Source organism: Camelus ferus, chromosome 3 (assembly GCF_009834535.1).
Source record: "Camelus ferus isolate YT-003-E chromosome 3, BCGSAC_Cfer_1.0, whole genome shotgun sequence".
Lineage (NCBI taxonomy): Eukaryota > Metazoa > Chordata > Mammalia > Artiodactyla > Camelidae > Camelus > Camelus ferus.
This window is the reverse complement of record NC_045698.1, coordinates 84,538,417-84,557,497: the sequence shown is the minus strand read 5'-3', so window position 1 is coordinate 84,557,497 and position 19,081 is coordinate 84,538,417. Positions and strand designations below refer to the sequence as shown.

Below are 19,081 nucleotides of genomic sequence, written 5' to 3'. Positions count from 1 at the left end.
GTTCACTTTTATACAACAGTGAATTGATGCTTCTGTAATAACATGTCTTTTTTTTTTTTTTGCATAAGATTGGGAAGAAAACTGCTTTTAAAATTTTTTTCTTCTGCTTTTAAATTTTTTAAAAGGGTCATAATTACATATTAAAGGGACTTATTTTCCTTGGTCCATTTAAAATTTTGTCTCATTAAAAAAATTAAGTTAATTTATATACAGTAAAACTCACTCAGTTTTGTGTACAAAGCTCTGAGTTACCTCTGGTGCCACTTTGATGTAGGAAGTCAAATATAAACAGTCTCAAACTCGATGTATTGTTTAAAGTAATTCTTTTACTCACTCAACCATTTAGCTCTAAAATGCACCAGGCAGTGAGAACACAAAGAAGCACAAACATGGCCCTGACCTTCAAGGAGCTTTCTGCTTTTAGATGATCCAGACATCTCAAAGTGACAATGCAGTAAATGAAATAAACTGCTGTGAAGGATATCTGTACAGATAGCATCCCATTTAGTCATTTAATAGAATCTGATCTACCCATTAGTACCAGGCCCATAGCTATCCATATGGAATGCAACTGTGGGCAAGAGAGCCCCAAGGAAGCTTTGAGGCCACCAGGGAAAGACTGGATACAGCTGTCCTGGGGAAGGGAGGAGCTTGGAGCCCCAACAGAGCTACAGCTCACACTAGGAGCAGAGGGGAAGGTGTGCTGGGGCAGGCATAAAGGCTCTGAGTGAATTCCCTGTGCAATTCTTCTAGCACAGCCCAGGTCTGGAGGAGTGTCAAGGAAATCTTGACTGAGAGGTATAGATGCTGCCTAGTAGATTGATTTATGACTAGTTAGTGATGGAGAAAATACATGAGAGATCATTTCCACTAAACTACAATCCAAGAAAGCTTCTGTTTATCATGTGCCAATCAGACATAGAAAAATGGCTGTCTTGCTGACATGCAGCCCACGCTCCATGCACTGGCAGAGCCAGGAAAGCCATTTATTAGGGGGAGGACAGAGAACAGGCTGCATGTCTGGTACCAGCCACCCTGCCCAGCCCCCTACTGGCCCAGCTCCAGGAGCTGACAGCTGGAGGCTGGGCCCTTGATGGAGTAGACACTGGTTGGGCTCACTCCCAGCCAGACAAGGGGCACTGAGATAAGGGCCTAATGGGCTGCCTCGGTTACTCCAACAATTTCAAGGCAGGCAGACAACAATCAGAAAGCAGCTGGAGTTAAAGGTTCCCTGGACTGGAATGCCTGGTTTTGTCCAGAGACATTGGCAGGATTTTGGGTATCTCCCACCATGCTGGGCAGTGTTCATCAGCTGACAAAGGGGACAGTTACTTTATTTTATTTTTTATTGAAGTATAGTCAGTTTACAATGTTGTGCCAATTTATTTTTTTAATTTTATTTTCTAAAGTTTACTTTTTATTTTTAATTCATTAATTAAAAAATTTTTAAGGGGACAGTTACTTTAAATGATGGAAAGTTTACTGGCCTGAATTCTGTTGCCTGCTCACTCCCCATCTCTCCATTCCAAATGAATGGAAATCTCCACCTCAAGCCAATGACTTGCCTTCATCCTCTTTGATCCCCAGCCATACCTTCGCCATCACATCTGTTTCCCTCTATATCTAGATGCTGGATGCTTTGCAAAGCACAAAGTCAGCCTGAGACTCAGACGGGGAGGTGGGAGATTGGAGGGTGGGGATTCTCAGCCTCAGCACTACGGACACTTGGGCTGGGTAATTCTGAGTGGAGGGGGCTGTCCTGTGCATTGTAGAGGTTTAGCAGCATCCGTAATCTCTACTCACTAGGTGACAGCAGTACTCCCTATTTATAGCAACCAAAAATGACTCCAGACATTGTCAAACGTTTCCAAGGGGGCAAACTGTCCCTCATTGAGAAACACTAATATACACCTGGGTTCTAATCCTGGTTCTGCCACATACTAAGCACTTGGCCTCTCTGAGTCTCAATATCCTTGTCCATAAACTATTTTCTACAGTTGTTATAATAATTGGAAAACTATAATTTGATTAATGCCTGGCATATGGAATATCTTCAAAAGGCAGCTCTTAATACCATTTCAGTACTCTGTGAATTTTTACAGGTAATTTTTTTTTGGTAATTCCACATTTCTGGTGACCAAACAGTTCAAGAAGAACTGTGGAACTGACAGGAATTTCCTTGGCTCTGTCCCTGGCCATGTAAAGAAGCTTGGCTTTGATTGCATCACCTAAAAGTATGGTTTGGGGTCTCTTTCTGGGAAAGCTGCTGTTTTCAACATTCCTGTAGAATGGGGTCAGCAGCCCTGTGAGCATAAAGAGACCTCGATCTTGTTACTGCCGGCTCTGGGATTTGAACCACCTCCTTCACTTCCCATTATGAGCATGTAAGTCACTGATGGTTTCTGAAGCCAAGATTTGAATCCCCAGCCTTTGGGATTCAGGGCTTAGGATAGACACAAACCGATTAAGCAGTAGTTTTTAAATGGTTTGTGAAGAGGGTAACATTTCATGGAATAAGTTACAATTTTGAGAAAATGGCCTTTTAGGGTTGCTGATCAGGGTTAAAGAATGTCCCCCCTCTCCGTCTAGCACCCCAGCCCATGTTACCTTCTCTCTCATTCTGAGAATATGAACATTTTTATACCATTACATTGAAAAGCATCCTCCAGGATATTAATGTTCTTCTCCTGGATGATTTATAAGAAAAGGGAAGTAGAAGAGGCACAGAAAGAGGAGACATCTTTTGGGGGTTATCAAAAGTATGAGGTAACATGTGATTCAGTCTCCTCCCTCCTCTCTCTCTCCCTACCCCTGTCCCTCTTTCCCTTCTATTAAAACCCTTCTGTTTGCTCTACAGCCTGCCATATATAATTATCCTTACAGACCTAGGACATAATAATTGAACTGAATAAGCACAGCAAAACTGTTCAGTTACACTTGAGTGAACTACACATCAAACAGAAGTGTACACATTCATCATACACAGATTTTGGTCAAAGTTTTATTCCTTTGGAAAAATATGATACCCAGGACCCAAAGAGGAATAAGGCAATCTGGGTACCAAAGAAGTAGAAAAACGAATTGGGAGAAAATAGATAATAGAGTGGCTGTGAAGATTAAATTAGAAAATTGACTGAAAAGAGATCAGAACACTGCTCATAGAGTGAGTGATTAATACATGTTAGGAGAGGGAGAAGAGGAAGCAGAAGGGAGGAAGGAAGGAGGGAAAGGGAAGGAAGGAAGGAAGGAAGGACAAATCCTATAAAACAGTACACACTAAATGACAAATGAGGAGCACAGATAATTCTTTGGGAATTTAGAGAAGATTTCAGGGCCTGGGTTATTCAGAGAAAGTTCCTTGAAGTGAACATGGAGAGACATCATATGTCAGGTAGTGAATAGAAACAGAGGTCTCAGTTTGGCCAATAACTTAAATATTTCAAAGAGATAAACATTCATCAGGAAACACTCTACTAAACATGAATTCTTTTGAATTGCTAGAATTCTCTTCTGAGCACCCTGCAATATCAAGCTAATGTAGGACGATAAAAACCACTGCCTCTTAGTGTCCTAAACCGTGTATGTTTAGAACACAGGCATAAGATTTGCCTATGCAATGGGTATTCCATGTCTGACAGGAAGACTAAGGTATGTCCAGGAAAAGGGAACAGCTGTCCTCCCTAAAGGCAACCGGCAAGAGCAGAGACACGCCCTGACTGACCCGCCCTAGGCTGGTGGCCATGAATTTCTCTCCATGTAGGGTTCTAAGTTATTTAAGTCACTACCTGCTGTGTAATTCCTTATACGTTCCCAAACTGACCTCATTTGTACTCTCAGATTCATAATCTGAATCCCTAAATATTCCAGGTGAAGAAAAACATCTCCAAGTCTCTTATTTACCTACTGGCAGGCACTGTTGCTTTTTGCCCAAATGGGTTTTTTAGGATCAGCTGGGATCAAGTCTTCATTTCCACAGGAAGGATGACGTTCCTAGATCTCAGCATGTTTGAGAAAATATGACAGCAAGCCTGGACCCAGCAATACGAGGCTCTGTGTGAGGTCAATAATTTGAAATTCCTTCAACTGATACATTCTTTGTGTATTTGTTTGACCTTTAGAGGGCTGAGGAGATACTTATTTTTTAATTCATCCAAGTTGTATACTTCATTTTTAGTGCTCAAAATTAAGACTCAATTATATGTGAAGTATGTAAAACTACTTTTTTTCTTTTCACTTATTTGTGATTGCCTTGGAACTTCCCCTTTGTGGATTAATTCCTTGGGAAGCACGTTATCTAAACTGCAGATAATACAATAATCACTTATGCTCAGCAAACAGCTCTCCAGTGCCATTGTGCTGGGTAGACAGCCCTTTGGGAGCTGTGGTATTTATAGTTCCACTTGAGAAGTTGTGTACTTGGTGGAAAGCAGGACCGATTTATTTGCTACCAGTGTTATCTGTGATCTGGAGAGCAACCCGTGTTCATAGGTGCCATGTTTTCAGTGTATTCTGCCCAGTTGGCCTGTCACTGGTCTCAGCTCTAGGTGACAGACCAGGCACTGCCTCTGCATGTCCCAGTGCGAGTTACTCAGGCTCTTCTCTGGCCATTCCTTGAAGGCCCACTATTTGGGAGCTGCTCACAAGTAACTGGCCTTCCAGAGGCTTCTTTTTACAGATCTGTAAAAATAAAATTGACTATATCTTACTAGAAAAACACATTTTGGAAAATAATAGATAACTCTATTGTGACCCTATCACTTCTTCCCTGGTCTTAAAAATTACAGTTACATCTCTCAGTTGTGTACTTTTCCCTTCAAATTGTATTAGTCATCCTACTCATTTCGGACATGACTCATCCTGCTCTCCATCTGCTTCAACTCTGGTGGTCTACTTTATAATGTTTGATCCTGGGACAACAGGACGTAATAAAGATAGTCTTTGAGTACAGAAACTTAGAGGGACCCTAGGTCACCTTTAAAACCTTCTGTGGAGTATGGAGAGGGCAGGTCAAGTTATACTGCTGCCCTTGGAAAGTCACTTGAATTGTTCCTACATCCACTTCAAGGCCCTACAACTTGTCTCCTGTTTATCTCTGATCTCTCTTTCTATCTCTCTGCCTCATTCATTCTGTATTAGCCACAGGAGGTTTCTTTCTGTTCCTCAAATATGCCAACCTTGTTTCCAACTCAGTAGCTTTTTGGTCTGGAATGCTGTTCCCAGATTTCTATCTGGTTCATTTTCTTTTTTCATTTACACATCTATTCAACTATCAGCACCTCAGAGAAGCCTTTCCTAACCACTCTGTCTAACCAAGTCACCAGCCTCACCATCATTCTCTATCATCTTAACTTTTTCCTCTTTGATTATCACTATCTGATATTACAGAACGTATTTATTTACTTTGTTGATTGTTTTCTCCTCTAGAATATAAGCTTGACTGGCGCAGGATTTTTATCTGTTTTCCCTATTACTGTGTCTCTAGTATTTTATCTCTAGAGTCCAAAAGAGGGAAACTTAGGAATAATTTCAGGAATTAATATAAGGAATATAGTAGCTGGTTACCTAAAGCACTTATAACCCCACAATGAGAAAAATTTACGGCCATCAGCTTAGAGTGGGTAAACAAAGGAGAGTGTGGGATTTCAGAGCAAGTTTCTGGCTCTATCTGATCCCTGGCTTATAACAGGGGCTTAACAATATCTATTCTTTTAGGAGTTGTCATTACATATATAAACTTGGGCAAAATACTAAATTTCTGACCTGGAAATCCCTAAAGTGTAAAACTGGTATCTGACCTCTCAGGTCTTCATTACACTAAATGTTCTAATTTTTAATTTATAAAAGTCTCAGACTATATACAAAGCAAACTCAATGAAACATACATATATTTTTTTCTCACTCAAATAATATTATTAAAGTAATTCTTATTTTTAAAGTGCAGTACTTGTCTATTGGTGACTGACATTTCACTTAGCATAATATACTGAAGGTTCATCCATGTTGTATCATGTACAGGATTTTCTTTTCACTGAATAATATTCCATGGTATGTATACACACATTTTGTTTATTCATTCATCCATCAGTGGACACCTGGGTTGCTTCTACCTCTTGGCTATTGTAAATAATGCTGCTGTGCTCACTGGTATACAAATATCTCTTCAAGGTTCTGTCACACTTAAAAACGGCTATGATAAATTTTGTGTTATGTGTTTTTTTACCATGATTTAAAATGAAAAATACATATAGTCCCCATTAAAATTTATTTTTGTGTATGTTTTGTTCAAACAATATCTATTTTTGCATAAATGATTAAATGCTTCATATTAAGAGTTGGGACCAGACAATTTCCAATGTCTTCTCTAGTTCTAAAATTCTATGAGCCTTTAAAATCTTAGAAGTGTCATCTACTTAGTAAAATAGGATGTCGTTGGGATTCCTGTGAGACTCTAGAAGAGGGAAATTCCATCAATATCATATTGACAAAGGGGATGTTTAGGAAAGGGATAAGCTTGTGTCTGTTTTTTCTTTTCTGCTGGAGAGAGTCAGGAAGACACAAAAAAGAATGAGCATTTTAATAGTGGAAACCGGGCTAAATCATAGAAGGTATGCTCTATACTTTTCAAAGCGCCCTTGTTGGCAAACACGTAGACAGGTCTGAGAGTTAACAGCTGTCACCGCAGCCCCAGGCAGAGCTGCAGAGAAGGTCAGGCTTATGTTCTGCATTCCAGCCCACCTCATTCTTTCTGAGCCACTCTTCATCCATTTATTGCACTCTACCTATTGAATTTCCTAGTCCTGCCATTTGCCTTCGAAATCTTTCCCCTCCCTGACTGCTCTACTGCTCTGCACAGATTTATCTTGCTTCTTTCTGACCCAGCTAGAGTTCCAATCCCCCGATTTCCATGGGTGCCCACTGATTAAAAACATTTCTATTAGAGGGTCGATGGGACCTAAAGAAAATTTGCAGTTTGAAAAAATGGTCTGTCCAATGTCTTACCTGGTCTTCTGAAATTCATGGAATTAGGAATGCAATCTCACACACACTCTATTCCCCTGCAAAGTTACCCTGCAAGCTGGGAGGTGGCAAACCAAGGCTGGCCTTGGTAGAAATCCTAAGTGAGCAATCATGGCTGTTGACATGCTAAGAGCCTCACATAGATCCTGATATTCACGGGTTTGGAGGCACAATCTTTGACACTTTTCTAATCAGACCAAAGTAGCACACAGTGGTTTTCAGACAAAGGTATTTCCTAACCATAACAATTTTTATGGTCTTATGGAACAAACTACAGAAAAATGTACCCTGTGATTTAACAAAATAATTACATAGGAAGAATCCCTTAGAAGTCACCTTCAAGCAGCCATGACCCTCATTCTCCGTTGCTACTAAAGGATTTTATCCCTAATCCTGAACCACAGGGGGAAGTCTGAGCTCTCAGTGCCCTGACAAGCGGTGATGACGAGTAGGGGGGATTTCTGCAACTATGTGACCTTTCCTAGAGAGTTTTGGGATGACTGAGGGGAGAGGGCCTAGAAAACGCCTGGGCTGTTAATTTGTCTCAGGCCCTCATCATTTGGTGCGTAAATGATAAAAGTGGCATCATTTTGTCCCCCAAGATGCTTACATTTGAAAAAGGCAGTTATTTCAAAAATGGGGCCAGTGTCCAGTGGCAGCCCTGGATGTGAGGGAGAACAGAGTTTCAGCAAAGAACCTTTCGGCAGTGACTCAAAATCTAGTGCAGTTGGGGTGTGAGCAGAGAACATAAGACAGAGCACTGCAGCATCTGCCTTGGATTTAAAGTGAGAATCAAGAATATCTGCAGTTTTTCTAAGGAAATATGTCCACTATATTTTTCAATTCCTCCTTCATCGAAGGTTAAGTTTATGCTGAGCTATATACATTCCACTCTGTCCATATGAAAAATAGAAGTTAAGGAAGACAACAAAAATGATTTCATTAAAAAAATAATAAAGTAGACCTAAGATCAGAATTCCTAAGGAAAAGGTCTAGAAGTCTGCATTTTTTATGAACACCCCACGTGACTGCAATGCACAGCCAGATCTAGGATTCCTTCCTGTAAGCACCTCTTCTAGTGGTGCAGACAAGGGCTGGGGGATGTGTGTGCTGATTCCTAGAATCATAGGAAATATGATCACTAGAAAGTAGGGAAAGGCTCTGCATAGACTGCAACTGGGTGTTACAGTACACAAGAGGTCTTGCATAGCTGTGGGGTGGGAGTGGGACCACCTGTAGAAAATGTTTTTCTAAAACCAACTTTATTGAGTTGATTTTATTTATTGAGGTGTAATTTCCCTGGAATGAAATGCATAAGTTTTACTATACAGTTTGATGAGTTTTGAAAAAATATATTCATCTGTGTAACAACCACCCTAATCACACTACAGAACATTTCCTACACATGTAAAATTTCCTTCATGATACTATGCAGTCTGTCCTCTTACCACCCGGATCCACACTCCAGGCAACCACTATTGTTGTTTGCATCAGTTTAGATTAGCTTTGTCTGGTCCTGTTGATAGACATGTGGGACTTTTCCAGTTTTGTGCTGTTATGAATAAGTTTCTATAAATATTTATATGCTTTGTTAAGCTTTTTGTGGATACATGTTTTCACTTCTCTTGAGTACATACCTAACAGTGGAACTGCTGGATCATGCAGTTGGTACATGTTTAACATTATAAGAAACTGCCAATTTTCTATGCGTTTTTGCATTTCTATCAGCAGTGTAAGAGAGTTTCAAATGCTCAGCATCCTTGACAACACTTGGTATTGTCAAGTCTTTTTAATTTCAGCCTTTCTATCATATAAAACTTATTAAACCAAACTTCTGTTATTGGAGAACTTTGTTGTGAAAAATATCCTCACATATTAATCTTTGTGCAACTAGAATTTTTTTCTTTGTACAATTTTCCATAGAGGAATTGTTGGGTAAGGGTGTCCTCTTTCAAGGCAGTTTCTTGTTTTCATAATGACTTCTTCTTGGGCTTAAACCTAGCTTTTACATGATTGAATTAATTTATTTGGCAAAACTGCCATTTGTTTGATTTCCTCTAAGCTTTTTTGTCTGTTGGTGGATAGTTTTTGCAGAAAATCCTAATGAGTATTCAGTGTGAATCAGGTAAAGACACCAAATACTCAATTTCTTGGCATATTTGTTGCCTCTTGGTTATTTTTTTTCCAGAGCTGATGTGGTCTGTAGGCTGCATCAGCCCATATGCATGGCTATTTGGCGTTCATAATGATGAAAAATATTAAACTGCCAACATCTAAAATTTGGGGCGGGGTATCACATACAGCCTGTGGATTTTCAGGCTCTCTTGAAAAACAGGGACTCTGGGGACATTGGCCCAGCATACCTGCATGATATGAATTAGTGGGAAGGGAATAATTACTTTAGTCAGAGCATGCTTCTTCCATTTTGTCACAGTTCTCACTCAGCCACAGTCACTATACGAGTCAAGCTATGTCCTAATCAAGTGACACTGGCTTTGATTAAAACATAGCTTGACTTTGGTTCACAACTCCTGATTTCGTAGGATAGAACCTATTAGAAAACTAAGGCTAGCCACGTAAGGTAGACTTCAATTTACTATTCCAAACCATCATCACGTGGCCTCCACATGCAGGTATGAAAATTTCCCAGTGTCCATGACTGATATTCTGTCTCTTGCTTCCCTCTCCTAGACCTCCATCTGGTAACCTATCAGTTTATACTTCCAAAAGGAGACTTCACTCTTCTGAGATACAGAACAGAGATCCTCTCTAGACTTTAATAAACATAAGCTTTTCTAGGTTTTTCTAGTTTCCGTAGGACTATGTGAACAGAATGCATCTACATGTCTCGCAGCTATTTCAGGTGTCAGTTTTAAGGGTATATGGAAGATATGACTTTCACTTGTCACCAGTATTTAATTCACGATACAATTATGTTGGGATCAAATAATTGATGGGGGATGTTCCCTGTCTATCTCCCTACCCAGCCAAGGAGAATCCTCTAATTACCAGATCAATTTCCAGATTCTTTTCTTCCTACAAATAGGGATTCTTTTTTCCTGCTAGGAGGGAGGGAGGGTCAATCTACATAATAAAGTGATGTAGAAAAGACAAGGTGAGAAGTCAAGAGAAAGGAACATGATGGGAAGTTACGTGAACTGAAGATGATAAGAACTGTGACCTGAAATGCTCTAGATTGGCAGCAAGTGTGAGGCAGGGGGGTAGAGGGCGAAAGGGGTTTTAATAAATAGTGTATGGTCGTTGAATTTGGATACCCTTTATGGTTTTTAAGAAACATAAGGGTTTGAGTTATTTTGAAATTACTTTTGGCTATGGGAATCTGTGTCTTGACTGCAACCTTGGTCTATGACCAAACTGTGTCTGTCCCAGGTTTGTAAAGGTTACACAGGCTTATGAATAGGTTTTCCTTGTTCAGATCCTTCTCAAATTGTGCTATGATTGTATTAATTTGCTGTCCATGAGATGGTGAGTACTGGACACCTGTTTAAACAAATTTAAAATTGTTCCTTCTGGCCAATAGTTTTGTTGTATACTCTCTTTAAAAAAAAAAATCCAAGACCCAGACAATTGAGACATATATTTCTGTTCTCCTTTTCTGTTTATATTTCTCATTCTATGGTTTTTCTGAGGTAGGGAGTCCACATGAAAGGTCATAATGCTTCTGGCTCTAGGGTTTAATTTCTTAAACACATCCCAGGTCAACTGGAGTGCTAGAGTTTATTACTTTAAAAAAATCAAACCCCTGCCAAGTGAAAGGAGAGAAGGGCATGTTTAGATGAAAGTGCTTGATGTTCAAATTCTGCAGTTTGTTGACATTTTATTGCTCAATGCAATTTTTCCTACCCTTCAGGGCATTTTGCTTAATGGTTTCACAAGATCAGTACAATGAGGCTTCAAAGCAAGCACTAGGTTTTAGCAACAATGCTCTTACTCTAGTTTATATGAGTCACATGTCCAAAACTTTGTATAAATCTGAAGTTTTTCCCATAAACACTCATGCCCAGAAAATATGGTAAGCCATGTTAACAAGCCATATTAGATATCACACACTAAATGGAAACAAACCAGATAATTCAAATGTAATAACAGATTCTTGCAGAAGCTAGGGGAAAGAGAGGTGTACCTAAATTACACTTTAGATGTACTATACTGAATTCATTACAGGATATCTGTAACCGGTGGTCTGATAGTGCTAGCTATTGGATATGAACTTGTCATTAAGAATTGGCTGTGTTGTGAAGAATATGAAAATGAATATATGTATGTATATGTATGACTGAAGTATTATGCTGTACACCAGAAACTGATATACTGTAAACTGACTATACTTCATTAAAAAAAAAATTGGCTATGTTGGTATGATGTCTCAAACACAGAATTATTACAAATACACCGACAAGATGATGTATAACCGTGGGAAGTCTGTCCTTCATGAATATTTATTCTGTAGGTCAAGGGAGATATGAGCAATTTATTACTTTTAAAGTGGTTCTCATCTTAGTGAACCATATATATACCAATAAAACATGGCTTTATGAGGGGATATATACATTTATGGTTAAAAATGAAGTGCCAATTCTTACACTTAGTACTCGAAGGGCTATCTAATCCCTCTCTTACTATTATCTGCTTCAGGAGCTGACTCCCCTCTCCCTCCCTGTACTTGCACTGGATTGGATACTTCTCATGGTCAACCATGTCAGTCCCAATAGGAGCGTTTCTGGGAAGGCAGCCCATGGAAATGAGTAGGCCTAGAAGAAGGTCTTGCTTTAACGGTTGCACCAACCTAAAAACAGTTACTGAGAGGGATTGTGGAATCTCATTCTCTGGAGGTTTATTAAAGAACATATCTACTTTCCTCTGTCTGGAATGGTGTGCATGCACCTCTTCTAGCCAGCGCTGGGAGGCAGTGCATCTTGCAGGTCTCTGCCCAGTATACCATGCTTTTCTTTTCGATGTGTTTATTACCAGAAAGCAGAAGAAAGGGCTCTCTTACCTTACAATCAGAAGATCTAAGAGCAGGCAGAGATGGTAAAGTCACTTCCTGGCTGATGGTTTTCAACTGGGTAATCCTCCAAGAACTAACATCAGCCAAACCTGCAACATTTAGGAGATTGTGGGGTCTGAACTTGTGTTTGGGAAGATGTTAGTATGTATTTGAAACTTCATCTCGCAGCCATTCTGAAATACTCATTGCACAATAGAGGAAATTTTCAGCCCTGGTTTTAAATTTTCTTCCCTCTTGCGGGCTTAGGGACTGACCTCAATGTTATTTTAACTTTGTTTCCACCAGGCAAGGAGATTGACTTAATTAGGTAGTCAATCAAGAAACCCTGTGACTGAGCACTTAGTACAGTGCAGCGCGTGTGCTCCTTATGGCTTGTGGTGTGTCTGGAAAATAAAAGGGGCACATGAGATGAAGCACCCGTTTAAACGTGTCTTGGAGGAAGCTGAAGGATATTCGAATAAAGTCACAATTTTAAGTGTTCCTCGTGCCAAGATAAATTCTGGTAAAATGGTCCTAAAATCAGAGGTGTGATCAGACATAGAAAACAAACTTACGGTTACCAAAGGGGAAAGGTAGTGGCAGGGAGGGATAAATAAGGGGTCTGGGATTAGCAGATACAAACTACTATACATAAAATAGATAAACGACATGGTACTACTGCATAGCACAGGGAAAAACATATCTTGTAATAACCTATAATGAAAAAGAATATGAAAAGAAATATATATATATTTATAACTGAATCAGGATGCTATACACCAGAAACTAACACAACATTGTAAATCAACTATACTTCCAAAAAAAAAAAAAAAAAACCAACTGGAGGTGTGACTTTTCTTAGTTGTCATGAGTTTAAATCTGGGAAGAAACAATAGCTAAGAATTCCTTTGGAATGCAGATTTTGTACATACAGGCAGAAAGAAGCCCTTTCTGTGTCTTCTGATCACTCTGAAGCTTAAGGATGAATTGCTTCCTCTTAGAGACTTATCATTACAATCCAGCAACTGCTCAAAATGTGACATCATGAGATTTTGTCACAAATGTGTGTGCAGATCCAGGTAAACAGGGAAGTTTGCAGCCATGATGTCAGGAATCCATTTAAGCAAGCTACAAAAAGAATGGTTCCTTTCTCCTTGAAGTCTTTAGATTTTGGAAACTGGCTATGACAATAAATCCTGCACAGAAAGGTGGGCCCTAAAAGGCAACCACCATCGATAACATAATGACAAGTAACTTTTTTTTTTTTATTGTTGATTTACAATGTTATGCTAGTCTCTGGTGTACAACATCATGATTCAGTTAAACACACACATATACATATATTCTTTTTTATATTCCTTTTTATTATAGGTTACTACAAGATATTGAATATAGTTCCTGTGTGATATAGTAGGACCTTGTGCCTATCTAGTAGTACAACATGTGCCTATCTATTTTATACATAGTAGTTAGTATCTGAAAATCCCCAATTCCCAATTTATCCCTTCCCACCTTTCCCTCTGGTTAACCATAAGTTTGTTTTCTATGTCCAGGAGTCTGTTTCTGTTTTGTAAATAAGTTCGTTTGTGTCATTTTTTTAGATTCCACATGTACGTGATATCACATGGTATCTGTCTTTCTCTGTCTGACTTCACTCAGTATGCCAATCTCTAGGCCAGTCCATGTTGCTGCAAATGGCATTATTTTATTCTTTTTTATGGCTGAGTAGTATTCCATGATAGATAGATAGATAGATAGATAGATAGGTATCTATGTAGGGAGAGAGAGGGGGAGAGAACCACTACTTATGGACATTTAGGTTGCTTTCATGTTTTGGCTGTTGTAAATAGTGCTGCTGTGATGAGTAACTTTCAATCTAACTTGTTATTTATTCCCTGTACCTACTATTCACTGGCTGTAACAAACTGAGAAAATTTAAAATGTATTTATATTGAAAAGTACAGTTCTTTCAACAGAGGTGAATTGAAGGTGAATCAGTGCTACAAATAACAACAGATATGTTTAGTAATTTGTTAACATGTAATTAACTCAAATACAGAAAATGAGGAAGGGAACCTTAAGAGAAGGGAAGTATGAATTATTCATCTGTGAGCAGCAAAATTTTTGCATAAGGGACAAGTGGTACAAAAAAAGGGGGGGAGCTGAATGTAGAATGAAAGCTCTCTTCCATCTCTTTTGATCATTCTTTTCTTTGAACTCAGGTAACATGTTTTACCTGTTACTGGGTGAGTTTTCTTCCATCTCATACCACCTTGCCCTGCCTCACCAGCATAAAGGAACAGAAGGTGGCTTTTGTGCTGTAACTCAAGGTGGTGGTGACAGACCTAGACTCTTTCACCGTAAGCTCCAGGAGACACACATACCTGCACCAAGTTCATCTTTGCCAAGAGAAGACCCCCTACTCCTACCCATCTCCACCCATACTATCGTAAACACCATCCTCTCCCCACTCAACCACCCTCCCTGGCAGGGGAAGGAGAGAAAGTAGAAAGAAAAGGATAATAGATAAACAAGATTATACTGTATAGCACAGGGAAATATATACAGGATCTTGTGATAGCTCACAGCAAAAAAAATGTGACAATGAATATATGTATGTTCATGTATAACTAAAAAATTGTTCTCTACACTGGAATTTGACACAACATGTAAAATGACTATAACTCAATAAAAAAAATGAAAGAAGGGAAGAAAAGAAAAGAAAAAAGCCAAGCCAAGTCAGGTGGGATGCTTGCCCCAAGAGGAGGCTGAAATAGTAAGAGATGGCAGTCCCAAGGATGAAGGTCAAGAAGTGTGTCAGCTAAGGTCATCTGAGAAGCCACCATCAAAATGGGATGAGATGTGTAAGAGAGTTATTGAGGGCAGGCCTGGGACTGATCAAGGGACAGGGAGCAGGAGCAGGTAGCAAGAGCTGTCAGACTGGCATGCAGGGCTGACATCTGTGCCAGAAGAGAGGGGAGAAAGAGCCTCAGACTGCAACAAGTTTTGGAGAGTGATTTGGCCAGGTTAGGGGAGTCCTAAGCCACTGCCAACTCTTAGAGGTGTTCCCTTGCAGGGAGATATGCCCTGACTCTTGATGCCTCTGCTGTGCTCAGTCACTGGCTAAGAAAATGGGGAAGTGTGGCCACAGCAGAGCAGAAGGTGCTCCCCACAGCAGGTGGTGTTGAAGGGGGCCCGCCAGGGTTAACTGTGCAGCTACCATCAAGAAGCGTCCATGGTGCTGACACAGGACACTTGCTATGAAGGCTCTAAGGGGGCTAGGACTTAAGGCTCTGGATCTGGGGTAGCTGAGGAAGGCAGGGTGAATATCAAATAGAGAACCCATGTCTGAATCTCTTCCCACCCGTCTCTATGTTAGAAAATACACATTGCTTGATCAGGTTCAGGGCTGACTGAACATTTGCCAAGATTCTCAGAGTTGGACAAGCTACCAGTAATGCCATTTGGCTGTGGATCTGCAGTGCTGTGTTTAGATCTGTGATCCTCATTTTGACACTTGATCACATGCATGGGGACATGGGTAGCCAATCACTGTATCTAAGGATATTTGCCTCTATGAAATGGGAATCTCACAGGGCATGGGTCTGGCCTCAGCCAATCCTAGAGTGAGTTCTCCCTGCTCTCAACGAAACTGGCCCTTGGAGCCCCTACCATACCCTGTGTCAGAGTCAGAGAGAAAGAAAGGAGAGACAACTCAACGGCAGAGTCAAGCTTATTTTTGGAAAACCTGCAGAGGGGGGCTCCAGTTAGACTGGAGCCTGCGCTCTGCATACAGGCTTTGGGAGAGACCCACAGAGGGGGTCTTCAGACAGACTGGAGCCCGTTTTTCTGCGAAACAAGCAGCGGATCAGTGAAATGGAAGTTTGGTCGTATCTATCACCCCATGCCTCATCTTGCACTTTACATACATTTGTATATGACCTCTCCTGCCCTGACAGACAACAAGCAACTCAGGTAACAGCTCTCTTACACCCTTAATCAGCATTCCCTTGCACACAAAGTTGGTGTGGGTTTCAACATCAGTTAAATAAAATGAATGAGCAGAACTGGGCAGGCAGGGGGTAAACTGGGGAAATGGGCCTCAGCTACTGCCCAGACTACGCTCCTGGCCCTCTTTGGGAGAAACGTGAGGAAAGGATAATGTAAATGTCATGCCAGGTCAGGTCGTAGGACTGGGTAACCTATAGGAATTCCTTTTGGAAGGTGACAGGATCTGCTGAGTATGACTCGCATCGTTTTTCGATGGTTGAGGTCAGAGAAGGAAAAAGGCACGTGGACTAGGATGATGCTGTTGGTGCCTGCTACCTCACGGAGGGGGAGAATGGCTGAGGTTGTGGAGTCAGGGGCTGAGGGATGGGTTTGAGATCTCGTGCGCAGGGGAGAGAGGAGAGTGGGCCTCAGCGGGGGAAGGAGGGTCGGGGTTCTAGAGAGGAGGGGGTTCGTCTGCGGGATAAACTCGAATAGGGAAGGCTTGGTGAGAGGATTTTCGGGGTCAGCTTTTGTTTTGGGAGGCTGGGGTTGTCGAAGAGGAGGTTCAGTTAGGAGGAGAATCTGGTAGGGAGAGCAAGATTGGCAGAGGGAGCGATGAGATCTGAGGTACCAAAAGGCTTGGAGATAGGGGACCTCTGACCATTTTCCATTGCGCTGGAGGAAATTGTCAATGTCTTTAAGAATTTGGAAATCAAAAGCACTGTTTACTGGCCATTGGCTGTCATTGTCAAGTATATATTGTGGCCATACAGTATTGCCAAGGAAATTGAGAAGTTCAGGTTTGACAACCTCTTGAAGGTCAAGGTTTCAAATGTTCCGAATTAGACAGCCTAAAGGAGTGTACCAGGGGGGATTAGAGTAAGCCTCACCCACTGTAGGTGAGCAACGAGGGAACCTCAGGCCACAGGGAGAGCGGGGGCGTCCCCGCCGCTGTCACAAGTTGCCGGCAGAGGCAAGAGCGAAAACCGGGACGTCCCGACCAAATTCGGTCTGCTTACGAGCAGAATAGTCAGAACCTTGTGGTGTCCCACAAAAATCATGACTATCAAGCACCCAGTAGTGACCTGAAACAGATTCCCACCTGGCCGGGGCTTCAGAGAGAGAGAGAGGGGTCCTGGACCCGGAGAGGGGGTCTCAAGCGCTAGTCACCAATTAGAAGAGACGGGATGAGTGACAAGTCATGGACCAGTATTGGATGCCACAATGGAAAAAGGGTTCTGCCGGAGCCGTTAAAGAGAGGGGGGAGAGAGAGGAGAGGAGACACACTGGACGGGCAGTCAGGCGGTCCTGGTCTACCAAAACTCCCTTTAGAAGTCAACCGGAGAGTCGCCCCGGCCGTGACCTCGTCACCTGAAGAGAAGAAAACCAGATCCTTCGCACGACTACTCTGTAAGGAGAGCAAGAAAGGAAAGAGAGGCGACACCCTGGACGGGCAGTCGGGCGGTCCCCGTCTCCAAAACTCCCTTCGGAAGTCAGCCGAAAAGTAGCCCCGGCCCTGACTTCCTTTGAAGAGAAGGAAACCAGATTTTCGGCGCGACTCCTGTGAAAGGAGATAAAGTCGGAAAAGAAACCTACCTCAGAGTCTGGGAGTTAGCCCGGGCCAGCTGCCGCAGCCCACTGCTTCCGAGGTTGTACGGAGGGAGACTAAAGCGAGGAAGAGACTGGTCCCGGACTTCGGTCCCGGGTTTTGGCATCAAAATGTCAGAGTTGGAGAGAAAGAAAGGAGAAAGCAGCTCAACGCCAGAGTCAAGTCTATTGTTGGTACACCAGAAACTACACTTAGCAAATGGACTAGAACCCATGTTTCTGAGTACAGGCTTGTTTATTTATCCCCACGGGTGAGAGCTGATTGGTGGGTTCTTATGCAAATGAGGAGTACTGAGTGGTAAGTTTTGATTGGTGGGTATACTGAAAGTGGAAGGCGTGTGTCTGAAAGAGAGAGGGGCGGGGATGAACGGTCCCGCCGATAGTCCTCACTCAGGTCCGGGAAGGCAGCAGTTGTTATGCAGATGAGGTATGCTGAAAGATAAGTGCTGATTGGTGGGTTTTGCAGAAGGCATAACTTGCTTGCGGTCCGCTCGGTTTGTCCCAAAGTAGCGACGGTTCAGCGCAACAGAGGTTGTTCGTGTCTGTCACCCTGTGCCTTGTCTTGCACTTTACATACGTGTGTATGTGACCTCTCTTGCCCTGGATAGACAATAAACAACTCGGGTAACAACTCTCTTACACCCTGAATCAGCATTGCCTTGCACACACAGTTGGTGTGGTAGGGTTTCAACATCAGTTTAAATAAAATGAACGAGCAGGACTGGGGAGGCAGGGGGTACAGTGGGGAAAAAAATGATCGAAACATTTGTATTTATTTCAGCCTACATATTTTCAGAAGGTCTAGAGAAGGCTTATAATAGAGATACGTCACAACTATTTAAAAAGGAATAAGAACAAAGAAAAGGGGTGGTGTTGAGAAAGACTGGTATTTAGCCAGAGGGGTCGCCATACCCACGTATGCCACCAGCTGCAGACTGTGTACGGTTACCATCCGCGAGTGAATGAATCCGCGAATGTAGAAACCCAAGGACATAGTGGGCCAACTACGGGACTTCAGTATCTTCGGACTTCGGTATCCATCGCAGCTCTAGTAACCAGTCCAACGCGGAGATAGGGCGGAAGAATGACTAGAAAAACTAAGCTAAAGATTGCTACTGAGATGGAATGCAAACTTCACTTTTGGCATTTTCCTGGCAGGCAAGACAAAAAGGAAAACACAGGTTATATAAGATTCTTATTAGCTAATAAAAAGAAGCATGCCAGTTTTTCTATAGAAGCAAGTTTTTTTCCTAGCACTAACTCTAAGAAGACTTTATTTTATGGCCCCTAATAGAGCCATTGGCTTTTTTAACATATGATGGTTTCAATAACAGTTTTATTTTAAAAAATACACAAAAACTTTTCCTCTCTGTGGCTACTTCCTGTATTGATTTTTGGTAAGTGCCATAGTTCACAGATGACATTTCTTCGGGGATGTAGTTCAGTCATCAGCAGTGA

At 41.5% G+C, this 19,081-nt stretch overlaps 1 long non-coding RNA gene across 1 annotated transcript in view; it reads right to left on the bottom strand.

The window, feature by feature from the left end:
• Positions 1-17,823, bottom strand: part of LOC116662679 — an 80,940-nt gene extending 63,117 nt beyond the window's left edge. Inside the window, exons 1-2 of the long non-coding RNA XR_004318671.1 lie at positions 17,612-17,823; positions 12,035-12,135 (exon numbers count right to left, since the gene is read on the bottom strand). This is a non-coding gene — a long non-coding RNA (uncharacterized LOC116662679). The remainder of the gene's footprint in view (positions 1-12,034; positions 12,136-17,611) is intronic.
• Positions 17,824-19,081: the final 1,258 nt, after the last annotated feature.